Genomic DNA, 13013 nt, shown 5'->3' with positions numbered 1-13013 from the left:
AATCGTAACTTAATGAAACGGAAACAGCTTAAACAGATTTGAATATAATTGTTCAATTTAAATCGTAAGCACATAATTTTAATACTTTAGGAAAGCAACATGAATTTGAGCATTATGAAATTGCAGATTTATGGCATCTACCTTATCAATATTTTTTTGACTAAGAACGGCTTAACGGTGTTTAGTATTCAATTAACCAAAACATGTTGCTAAATATTATATATATAAATTTTGAAGGTTCTAAATTTTGGTAATTAAATTTTTTTAACTTTTCAAAACAAGATAAATACATTCTGTATATTAATATATGTCTTTTTGAATAAATTAAATATACCAAAATCTATTCAATATAAATAATTTGTAATGATTAAACATTAAATGAAATATGTATATACAAAACTAAAATCTGGTGTTAAAAAGGGGAGCTAACACCCCATTTAAGTTATCTTAAACTTATGTTAACTTGTCAAATGTCTAATTATAGATGCGAACCGTGTGGATATAATCATTTCCAGCTATTATAGAATAAAAAAGACAAAATACTAAACTATTTTTATGAAATATCGTTGATTCATTGTCAAAACGTAAAACAGGCAGTCGTTTTAATAGAAATGGGTTAAGCTAGAGAATTGATAAGAAGTAGTGGATTCGGAAACGATAATCAACTTGCGACTAAAGTCGCTCGTTGATTATCGTTTACGAATCCACTACTTCTTATCAATTCTCTACTACGGAATTATTTTATTTGAAATTCATTCAAGTTGAATTGATTGCCTTACAAAAACATACTTTTAAATTCATGAATCTCTACAAAGTTGACTGTGATGAAGGGTGCCTTTACAGAAGTGTTTATTTACATGAAAGGAATGAGTCTATAACCAATTAAAAGACTTTGTTTTTGCTCAAAATGTTTTTGTTCCTAAACTAAATCATACAAAAGGTCATTATTGGGTGGAAAGCCTTCGCATATTAATATTTGATATTTTATTCAGAATGTAACGTTATATTTAAAAGTACCCATAATTTCTACTTTTACCCATGTCATGGGAGATATAAATTAAGTGAAATGCACTGTGGAAAATTCTGAAAAGGGAGATATCTCCATAATCTGCAGTACATTCCAGTAAATATGAAGTCCAATTTCTTTAATGAACAGGCAATTTTGGAAGAATGATTATCAACTTGTATGATGTACACTAATGCATTAGTAAAATATCAAAATTTTCTGGTTGAATCACATTTTTTATAAATTGCACAATTGATATCAATGAATACAAATCCAAAGATTTTAGCCTATAGTTGTGAATCATAAGTTTTCAGTTAGCCATTAATTTTTGTTGGTAAAACTAGATGGGGGAAAAAGAATGCAGTGAAAAGACATCCACATTTACTAAAACAAATCAAAAAATTTGATTTGTAACTTTTATAATATTTATTTTAAACAAAAAAGATTTTTATAGTGGTGACTTTTTAGAATATTTTGTATTTATTTTATTTTATGTTAATGTTATCATTAGGGACCATTCATGTATGTTTGTTATTTAGAGAGATAAGTTATTGATATGAATGTTGTCATTTTTAAAGGGAAAGAATATTAAAAAGAGCTTAAACAATCTGTTTGTGTTTCTATATTTTTTGTCACAAATAAAAAAAAAATCATTTTTTGTTTTTCTTAATAAATATTAATCAAGTATGCTCCTAGATTGGAATGGAATACCGCAACCAGAAAACATCAGGCTTATAAAGTGTAGCAGCAAATTAGACAAATCATATTGCCAAATATATTTACAGTAAAAAATGCCTGTATAAGCATAAAGGTGTAGTGTAGGCATAATTGGAAAAAAATTTAATATCAAACACAATTATCAAAATCATGAGGGGAATCATAATAACATCATACCAACCTTTGCATAAAGTAAAATACAAAAAACTGCATATAAGGGCTCATGAATAATTTTTTTAGAAAATCATTCCAATCTCTACATTTGATAGTATCCCCAGCTTTACATTTTGGAAAAAAGAAGAGCTACTAAAATAAAGAAATGTGGAAAGATTGCCATTGAGACAAGTATCCACAGGGTCCAAAAAGACGGATATAGCAGGAACAGATCCAGGATTTTTGAAAATTACATAAAACTGAAGAAAAACTGCAGAGTGCTGTGAACAATGAGCAAATCCCATGCCGTACAGTCCGCATAAAATGCCCCAATGTCACTGGTGTTAAACTGATAATCGTAACTGGAATTACGACGATCCCAATATGGCGACAGCAGAAATAGGTAAAATCTTTTCAGTCAAATGTAGCCCGTTGTTGTCAAGAGTTAAACAGCTGCAAGGTTTTTCTATACCATTACATCATATTTGAATCGTAACGGTGCACTATAATTGTCTAAGCGCTTAGAAAATTGGCGTTGAAAAATTCGAGATGATAATCGTAATTCGATGGCATTTTTCTTGTTTGATAATCGTAATTTCTTTATGGGATAATAGTAACTGAAAAATAATAAATGTGTCTTCCAGCTTGTCAATGGTATTTTGTGTGTAAAAACGGCAATGTCCAGTTAAACGATGACATTAACGCGCAAAATAAAAAATAATGAAGCAACTTACAGGTTAATATTTAGGACAAATTTACTTACATGTATATATATCTCGATTTATAACTGTCAACAATATGCATAACCTTTTAATATATGCATGTACCTGTTAAAGATATGGAAAATGAAGCAGCTGTCAAGTCAGTTATTGTGGTAAATAGATAATTTAAATTCCTTCAAAGTTTCAATGTTGTTTTCGCGTTTAGGTTTTTTTTTGGAAGTGGGGAAAAGGGGGGGGGGGGGGGGGGGGGTATTAGCATTATCCAATATCCCAAAAGTGCAATCCTTTCAAATGAAAGTCCTGTATACCACATTTCAATATGCCATATGTTTTGCCTCAAATATTGCCTATATTCAATCGACTTTTAAATCAATAAAAAGGGCAAGTTAACCTCCCCTATCTCAATATTCCCTATACCACGGGGGTGGCTGTGGGTTACTTCCTATATAAATATATAAGTTATAACATGGATCAGATTTTTGGTCTTCGGCAATATATGAAAGGGGATATTTTTTTTTAATTTCAGCAGCACGCCAGAAGTGACACCACCCCTTCCCCCGTGCCTTATACAGACCTCATTTATCATAAGATCGCTGTCAGTTTTGAGTTCCCTGTTGTTTATATTCAAGGGTGGGTCCACAAATTATGTAAAAGGGAAATGGGGGGGGGGGGTGCTATAAACTGAACGTTTATACTAAATTTCTGCGAGAAATGAACAAAATTTTTCATCAGTTACTTAACTGCATTATTGGATTTAACAGTTGATACTTTGATTGGTGGATATGAGTTTTCATTTTGCCCTTTTCCTTATATTTCAATAGAAATACATATAGTTTAATTTTGGAGTGAAATGTATCCCGGTTAAAATAGCCGTTCATATTTTTCAAGTGAATTCACTTTTGTTCTGTTTTACACTGATATTTTATATGATTTTGAAAATTAAATTCAAATACTTTGATTAAATACCCATGTATTTTAGGACGTTTCTTTAAACAGGGTGGATGGTAAAGGATCTAGAATAGTTACCAGTTTATTGTTACTATTGTTTATTGTTACTATTGTTTATTGTTACTTGTGTTTATTGTTCCTTGTGTTTATTGTTACTTGTGTTTATTGTTCCTTGTGTTTATTGTTCCTTGTGTTTATTGTTACTTGTGTTTATTGTTTTTATTAGCCTTAAAACAAGGAATTATTTGAATCTGGAATAATTTTGAATTCTGGAAAATTGATGAGAAATATATGATGAAAACTAACCCATCTAAATAGGGTTAGCCATGTGCGCATGGCTAAGGTGGGTTAGTTAGTTCATACTGAAATGATAGTGAAAGTAAAATTAACCTTAGCCATGCACGCATGGCTAACCCTATTTAGTTGGGTTAGTTTTCATCATACATTTCTGATCAATTTTCCAGAATTCAAAATTATTCCAGATTCAAATAATTCCTTGTTTTAACTAAATGGCGCGTATAGTCTTGCAAAGTACTTGAAGGATTGAAAAAAAACACAAATATATATTATATATATATGTGTATTGGTCCTCAGAAGGCATAATATGTAGATCATCACGGTCGAAACTGGTTTAATTACAAAGACTTTAATAGATAATCAAACAAATATTTTGTGCTTCAGAAAAATGCATGACAATTATGAAAGGCTAATTTTTGTTTTCATTTGATAGAAAAGTACTAAATATATGATAATTATGCAAGTACAAAAATGTTCTTTGTTACCTTCAATAATTTTTCTCTACAATAGCTTCCATGCATATGTATGCAGCATATTTTTCATATACTAAGTATTTATGATTTCTTGAATCAGTTTGTTTCTGATATGGGGGAATATGCGCTATGATTTCTTAAAGTTGCAGTCATTCTTTGAATAAATATAGCTTGTAAGGTAATTTAAGGCCACGTCAATTTGATTTCTTGATCTTCTGGCTTTTGGCCAAACTATTAAACAACACAAATCCATGTTTGCCAATGAACTCCACGTCACCATGTGGTTAACTCCATAACACACAAAGCATTCCAACTTTTCTCTACTCTTATATTATCATTAAACGTTTTAAGGATGTCATATTATTAGAATGCCAAACTAAATTGGTGTTGTTAAAATTTATAGTTATTTTCTGAGATATCGAAATGTCAGTGACGGTCATGAAGTAGCTAAGCATTTTTATAGTATTTATGGGCTATACAACTTTTTACACATTCAAAAAGGTGTGACATTTGTTTTCAAGTCCGGGCGTATTCAAATAGAATACCAAACAATATTTCTTTTTAACTCTAAACATGAAGAGATCGTGATGACATTTTTTAAAATTTTCTCCCATATTTTGTGACGGTCCTAGTTCCTGGAGTTTTCAGTATTTTAACATAGTTCGTGTTTCCCCATTTACAAATTTATTGAAGCTGGTCCCCTTCCAATTTTATGATAATTACTAGTATGTGGCTGTTAACATTAGAACTGTTAATCATATATGCACAAAAAGAAATGTCATAAGATGTGGGAACGTTTTCGTGATTAATCCATCACCATATTTTCATCATATGCTTATGTAACAGTAAATTTGGTCCGGTAGTAAAATTTGTCCGCCAGACTTTTTTTCCTAGTTAATCAAGTCCATGACCATTATTTTACTAGGAATGTATGTCCCAGGACAAATTTTCCTAGGAAAATAAGTCCATAGCTAGTAAAATATGTCCATGATGTCTGGCACTTATTTTACTAGGAAAAATTCGTAAGGGTTCCGCGGAACCTAGTGTCTCGCCTACTTCTGCTGTTTATCACAGGCTCAACAAAAATGAGAAAAAAATTAATAAAAATATTCCTCTCTATACTATCTTTTGATTGTAAGTAGCTTCTGTCCAAGTTTGGTAAAAATCCAGGATAGTTTATGAATCTTATAAATGTTTTAAATAAAAACTTAAACTGTTATGTAATGTTAACTGGAAGAAAAACTAAGTCCATTTATAAGTAAAATACGGAAAAAATGGAAAAATATTTTAACAAAATTTCCTTTTAGATACTAGCTTTTAATCATAAACAAGCTTCTGTCCAAGTTTGGTACAAATCCAGGATAGTTTAAGAAAGTTGTTAAAATTTTAAAAACTTTAACCACAGAGTGAATGTAATGTTAACTGGCAGAAAAACTAAGTCCATTTATAAGTAAAATACGGAAAAAATGGATTTTTTTTTTTACAAAATTTACTTCTGGATACTATCTTATGATCACAAACAAGCTTCTTTCCAAGTTTGGTACAAATCCAGGATAGTTTAAGAAAGTTATTAAAATTTCAAAAACTTTAACCACAGAGTGAATGTAATGTTTCCTGGCAGAAAAACTAAGTCCATTTATAAGTAAAATACGGAAAAAATGGAATTTTTTTTTTACAAAATTTACTTCTGGATACTATCTTATGATCACAAACAAGCTTCTGTCCAAGTTTGGTACAAATCCAGGATAGTTTAAGAAAGTTATTAAAATTTCAAAAACTTTAACCACAGAGTGAATATTTGTGGACGCCGCCGACGACGACGACGACGACGACGCCGACGGAATGTAGGATCGCTATGTCTCGCTTTTTCGACAAAAGTCGAAGGCTCGACAAAAATTGTCCTAAAACTTGTTTTTCTAGTAAATTTTATTATATTATAAAAATTAATGAAAAAAAAACATATTTTCTTAGTTAAGATAGGAAAGTTTTATTTTGTTCCCTACTAAAATTAAGGACATGGACGTTATAACCTAGGAATATTAATGACATGGACATGATGTCCTAGGAAAATTAGTCTGGGGACATGAATTTTATTAATGCACAAATCTTTAACAATATTAAAACATAAAAATTGAATTTCCATTGTTTACATATAAATAATTTGTTTCATTAGAATTTTCCTTTTAACATGTTTAAAATAAAGGACATGGACGTTTTTACCTCGGCATATTCATGACTTGGACAAGATTTCCTAGGAAAATTAGTCTGGGGACATATATTTTATTAAAAAAATTGATACACAACTCTTAAACAATATTAAAACATAACATTTATATTTACCTTTCAAAATAAAGGGCATGGACGTTTTTCCTAGGAATATTAATGACATGGACATGATTTTATGGAACGCCGCAGCTGTCTTATGTTGAACTCTGATATTACTTTATGTTGTTTTATTATTACTTGATGATATTTTGTCTTTACTTAATATGGTTTTGACATTACGTAATGATGTTTTGATATAACTCAATATGGAATAATCATTACTTAATGATATTTCGATATTACACGATATGGTTTCGTATTGACTTGATATAGTTTTGTCATTACTCAATATAGTTTTATCATTACTCGATGTGATTTCATCATTATTTAATGTGGTTGTGTCATTAGTCAATGTGGTTTTAACATTACTTGATGTGAATGTGACTTAACGTTATGTAGTTGTTTCATTACATGATGTGGTTTTGTTATTTTGTAATTATGATTTGCCTATTCTTTATATGGTTTTAACATTACGTAATGATGTTTCAAAATTTGACGATTTTACACTACATGATGTGTTTGTTACATTATTTGATGTGGTCCTGTCATTCTTTGATGTGGTTATCCCATTACTTGATGAGGTAAAATCACGTGACCAATTCGGAAAAACCTGTTCTATATTTAGATAGATTTCCATGTTGTATGTGCCTTGGATGAGTGTGGCCATCCATCGAATTAGAGTTCAAATTAAAGTTCGGGTTACTGTTTGAGTTAAACTTTGAGTTGGTCTCCGATTTCGAATTCAAGTCATTATTAGAATTAAAGTTTTAGTTAGCATTGAGTTTCGAGTTGGACTTCGAGTTTGAGTCACATTTAAAGGTAGAGTTCTAGTTACAACATTAAATTTGAGTCACTTTTTGAGGTAGAGTTTGAGTAAGATTCGAATTTAAGTCTCATTTAGATTAATTAAGATTTTGAGTTGAAATTCGAGCTATCTTATATGAGTTCGTAATTAAATTTTCTATCGCGGAACAAGGACTTTTGCTCGGGCTTCCGAAAAGAGGGCTCCGGGGTATGCGTACAAAAGATAAACAATGTTACAGTATACAAAACGCAACATAGAAGTTGAAATAAAGTTAGATGTGGTGTGATTGACAATGAGACAACTATCCACCAGAGTTTAAATGCAGTGGATGTAAGAAATCATATATAGGCAACCGTACAGCCTTCAACACACCGTATAATCAGCTACAAAAGGCCACCATGCACCATGTGAAAAAATTCAAACGAAAAAACAAACGGTCTTATTTATAAATAAACAATCTACAAAAACAAAAGACACACATTTATACAACGACAAGGATTGAACTTCATGCTCCTGACTTGGGGCAGGTACATAAAGAAAGTGCACGTGGCGGAGTTTAACATGTATGTGAGCGCTAAATCCTAACCTTACACCGGACTGTTACAGTTGTGTAACAGCACAACACGAGAAAAAAATGTAAACTAGACAAAGTGATGCCCCCGCACTCAACTCATTTAACCGCTTATACCCCAAATTGACAAAAAAAAGTTCGATTATCTCCCAAAAGAGCAAAAGATAATAAAAATTAAAAACCCTGACCACATGCACACCTTCAATATATTTACACCCCAGTTCTATTGTTATACTTCATAGTTTCTATTTCTGAAACAAGTGTAAATTGAATAGATCTATTGTAACGAATAACAATGGATTTTGACCAAAGGGTGTGACGAGCGGGGTTTCTGGAAACCCCTGCTTCTACATCCCGCAAACAAAGTCCATTGTTATTCGTAACAATAGAAATTGATTATTTTTTAAATAGCATGAACATAAGAAATAACTAATAGTGTTCACTACAAATTGTTTCATGATATTAAAAAAAAAAACACATTTTAGGAAATTCCAATAATTAAGCATCCATATGGAATTCAAAAATAATCCTTTAAATACTCTTAAATTTGCTTGAAGGTAATTTTTTTTATCCCAGCCATATGTCTCTATTCTAAAGCATTGATCTTTAAAAAAAAATGGGGATTCTAACTCCCGTACCCCCCCCCCCCCCCCCCCCCCTTACCCAGTGGCCGATCCGGGGTTTGGGGGTTCCGCGGGTTGGACCCGACTTTTATTTAAAAGATCAATGCATTTGAATGGTTGGACCCCCCTTTTTCTCTTGAGTTGGGAACCCCCGGCTTGATCAGCCCCTGATCCCCCCCCAAAAAGGGAGTTCCTCAATATTAAATATTGTATGTTGAGCGTGTCTGGTAGTCGGGTTTCTAATGCAGATACACATATCCCTTAGAATGTTCGAATATGAATGTTTGTTTATTCTCGAGAAGAGGGGGGGGGTTGTTTTTGATAAAATCGTAAGATAGAAAATACAGTTATGATTACCTTTATTAAACTGATACAGGTAAGTACTTTGGGTTATAATATTGCCTTTATCTTTAGTCTCTTCTACCAAATCCAACGCTTGCCACAAAATGTCGTCCGTCTTATACCCGTCCATATTGACAATTAACTGTATACCAGGAGCATGATGTATTTTTTGATTGTAATAAGAATACACGTAACACTCAACCTTGACCTGCTGATCCACATAAGCACATGGATTTAACGGGAATATGCAAAACAACTTTACATTTGTAAAATATACTCACTTGTCAAAGTTTGAACGAAGATAACCAAAGAAAGGTTACTAGTGGGGTTTCATGTAATAAAAAAAAATTCTTATAAATCATGGTTTAATATTGTCTTTCGTTTTGTTTTTTTTTTTCATTTAATAATCAATGTTAACAAATATAGGGTTTAGAATGGGGTGTAAGTTAGTTATACACCTCGGGATACGGCGTGTCTGGATAAGAAACCCCTCCGGCCTCCGGCCGACGGGGTTTCTTATCCAGACACACCTATCCCTCGGTGTATAACTATTACGTACAAACAGACAGTAAAGAGAAAACTTCCTAGGATTCAAACTGTAGGAGGAGTTATGCGGAATAACTATATACCCATAATGGGACGGACAGACGGACGGACGGACGGACGGACAGGGGTAAAACAATATGCCCCCCAACTTTCAGTTGCGGTGGCATACAAAACAGTTTCATTTGGCTGATTCAATAGATCGGTATGACTGGGTAATATACATCCACCGGGGTGATCTCGGATGCTCCAGAAAGGCAGCCGTCGTGTTATTCGAGAAAGTACAAACCCAGTGATTTGGTTTTATTTGGTAGTTTACATTCAAGGAAAAGATGATGGTATTATGGTTACGACCACTGGAACATGTCCGTCGTCACATGTGAAACAGATATTCCAAAAGTTTATTTTTCAATTAGTGCGAGGTAGATCAGGGAATTCAATTGATTACAAATAAAAGATTGATATTCGTATAAGTCCAAATGATCATTTACGCTAAAAACAATTCGGAGAATTCTTATTTTATTGTATTGATGCTTTGTCGCTTAGTCCGAGCCCCCCTCCCCCCGTTTCCCTATAACTTTAGTGTGAGTTGATTTGAAGTGTTTCATTTGTTCACAATAAAGTTCAAGTCTGTTGATTTGTGTCGAGCCTGCGACATCAATGTAGCGGCAGTGAGACACAACAAACCTTTATTTTGTCGTCGATAGTGGCGTCGGCGTCTCCATCTCCATTTTTTTTATTTCTATTGAGTTTAACCTTTCATTATACATGTTACTAAACATGTATGCCATCATAGTTTTGTACTTTTAGAATATCATACTGTATTTGTTTATCTCGACTATTGTATCTGTATTTATATTGTATGTTTCTCTGTAAACTTGTATTTAGTTTTTAGAGAATAAAGTGTCTATCTATCTATCTATAGATCGTTAGGTTTCTAGTTTTTTACATTTTTCATTTTGGGACCTTTTATAGCTTACTATAGGGTATGGGTTTTGCTCATTGTTGAAAACCATACAGTTTTGTTTTAGTTAAACAAAACCGAATTAAACTGTTTTGACATGATAAATTTGTAAACCTCCATGAAGTGTTTTAAAACTTGTATAGGAGTTATTCCTCAATTTCAAGAAAAGCATTTACAGAAAAACATTTTTTTTTTTTTTTTTTTTACCGATAAATGTATAGATAAATGTACAGCCGATCAACATGACGCTTTTACACTTACAGCAGCAATATCAGGCGAGACACAGGGTTCCGTGGAATATTTTACAAATTTATTACAAAAATACTGCTTCCGTTTAAGACCTTATGATAAAAACAACAGGACCAAGTGGTTTGGGGATATCCCAATTATGTCCGAAATACTGTAAACTTTTTAATACTTTTTTTTCTTATTTTTGTCTGCCGTTCCCCTTTTTCATACCAAATAACTCTGAACAATTACTCGAACTTTAATTTGAACTTTAACTCAATGGATAGCGATACCCATCCAAAGCACATTAAACAAACGATATATTGAAATCTGTTTAAAAATAGAACATATTTTTTTTCCGAATTGGTCACGTGGTTTAACCTCATCAAGTAATGGGATAACCACATCAAAGAATGACAGGACCACATCAAAGAATGACAGGACCACATCAAATAATGAAACAAACATATCATGTAGTGTAAAATCGTCAAAGTTTGAAACATCATTGCGTAATGTTAAAACCATATAAAGAATAGGCAAATCATCATTACGAAATAACAAAACCACATCATGTAATGAAACAACTACATAACGTTAAGTCACATTCACATCAAGTAATGTTAAAACCACATTGACTAATGACACAACCACATTAAATAATGGTGAAACCACATCGAGTAATGACAAAACCATATTGAGTAATGACAAAACTATATCAAGTCAATACGAAACCATATCGTGTAATATCGAAATATCATTAAGTAATGACTATTCCATATTGAGTTATATCAAAACATCATTACGTAATGTCAAAACCATATTAAGTTAAGACAAAATATCATCAAGTAATAATAAAACAACATAAAGTAATATCAGAGTTCCACATAAGACAGCTGCGGCGTTCCATATGATTTCCTAGGAAAATTAGTCTGGGGACATACATTTTATCAAAAATATAAATACCCAGCTCTTAAACAATTAAAACATAACATTTAAATTTCCATTGTTTAAATGTAAATGATTTGATTCATTAATATTTTTCCTATAAAAAAAAGGACATGGACGTTTTTACCTAGGAATATTAATGACATGGACTTGAATTCCTAGGAAAATTTGTCTGGGGACATAAATTACTAACATCGGACTAAAATTACTAGTAAATTCTGTAACCATGGACTTTTTATACTAGTAGTATGTGTCCGCCCGGACATATTTTACCAGGACAAATTTATCTCTTACACTATTAGATAGACGTTTTTCGTGCCAATACCAATCAAACACTATCCAGTTACGATTATCTTCTTATTTATTAATACCGAAATTACGATTATCATTTTTGCGAGTTACGATTATCATCCCGAATTTTTCGACGGCAATTTTCTAAGCGCTTAGACAGTTATAGTGCACCGTTACGATTCAAATATGATGTAATGGTATAGAAAAACCTTGCAGCTGAGTAACTCTTGACAACAACGGGCTACATTTGAGAAAATGACTGAAAAGATTTTACCTATTTCTGCCGTTGCCATATTGGGATCGTCGTAATTCCAGTTACGATTATCAGTTTAACACCAGTGAATGTGACAAATGTGAAACAGTTTATACAAGAAAACAACAACCTGATTTATGACAAACCAAAACAAAAAACAAATATCTCGACAGCACTGAGTTACAGGCTCCTGACTTGGGACAGGTACTTCAGAATGTGGTGGGGTTAAATATGTTTTTGAGTCCCCAACCCTTAAGAATAAATTGTAAAATTCAGTTGGAAAAGTCTTGATTCATCACATTGGCACTAAGCACAAAACCAACTTTTTAGCTATTAAAAAGACAAATTACAACTAATCAATAAATCATGTTGTCCCAGAAAAAAATAACAATCAGTACAATTCCTATTGATTTACTATAAGAAGTCATATACAGTCTAAGAAAAGCATGACGTTGCGTAATGCCAAACTTAAGTACATTGTATCAACAGGATGTACGTGTTTAGGACCAGAAATTTTCTTAACTTAAGCAAAACATATTTAGTTATATTTAATTAATTAAAAAAACAAAACCAAAGTCAGTACTGATAAAAAAATATTCAATGATCTTACTAAAGCTGTGTTAAATTGATAACCTTAAAGAATAAGTTTATTTAAAAGATCAATGGGTTACATAGATCATATCTATATTTAAGGGTTCTATAGACAACATTAACTTGAAAATAAGGATGAAATATCATGTTTGTGAAAAAGGTACATTCAAAGAGAGGAGAAAAATATCGAAGGGACATTCAAACTCATAAGTTGAA

Source organism: Mytilus californianus, unplaced genomic scaffold (assembly GCF_021869535.1).
Source record: "Mytilus californianus isolate M0D057914Y unplaced genomic scaffold, xbMytCali1.0.p SCAF_3, whole genome shotgun sequence".
In the NCBI taxonomy this organism is placed as follows: domain Eukaryota; kingdom Metazoa; phylum Mollusca; class Bivalvia; order Mytilida; family Mytilidae; genus Mytilus; species Mytilus californianus.
The sequence above is the reverse complement of the archived record's forward strand: the minus strand, read 5'-3'. Positions refer to the sequence as shown.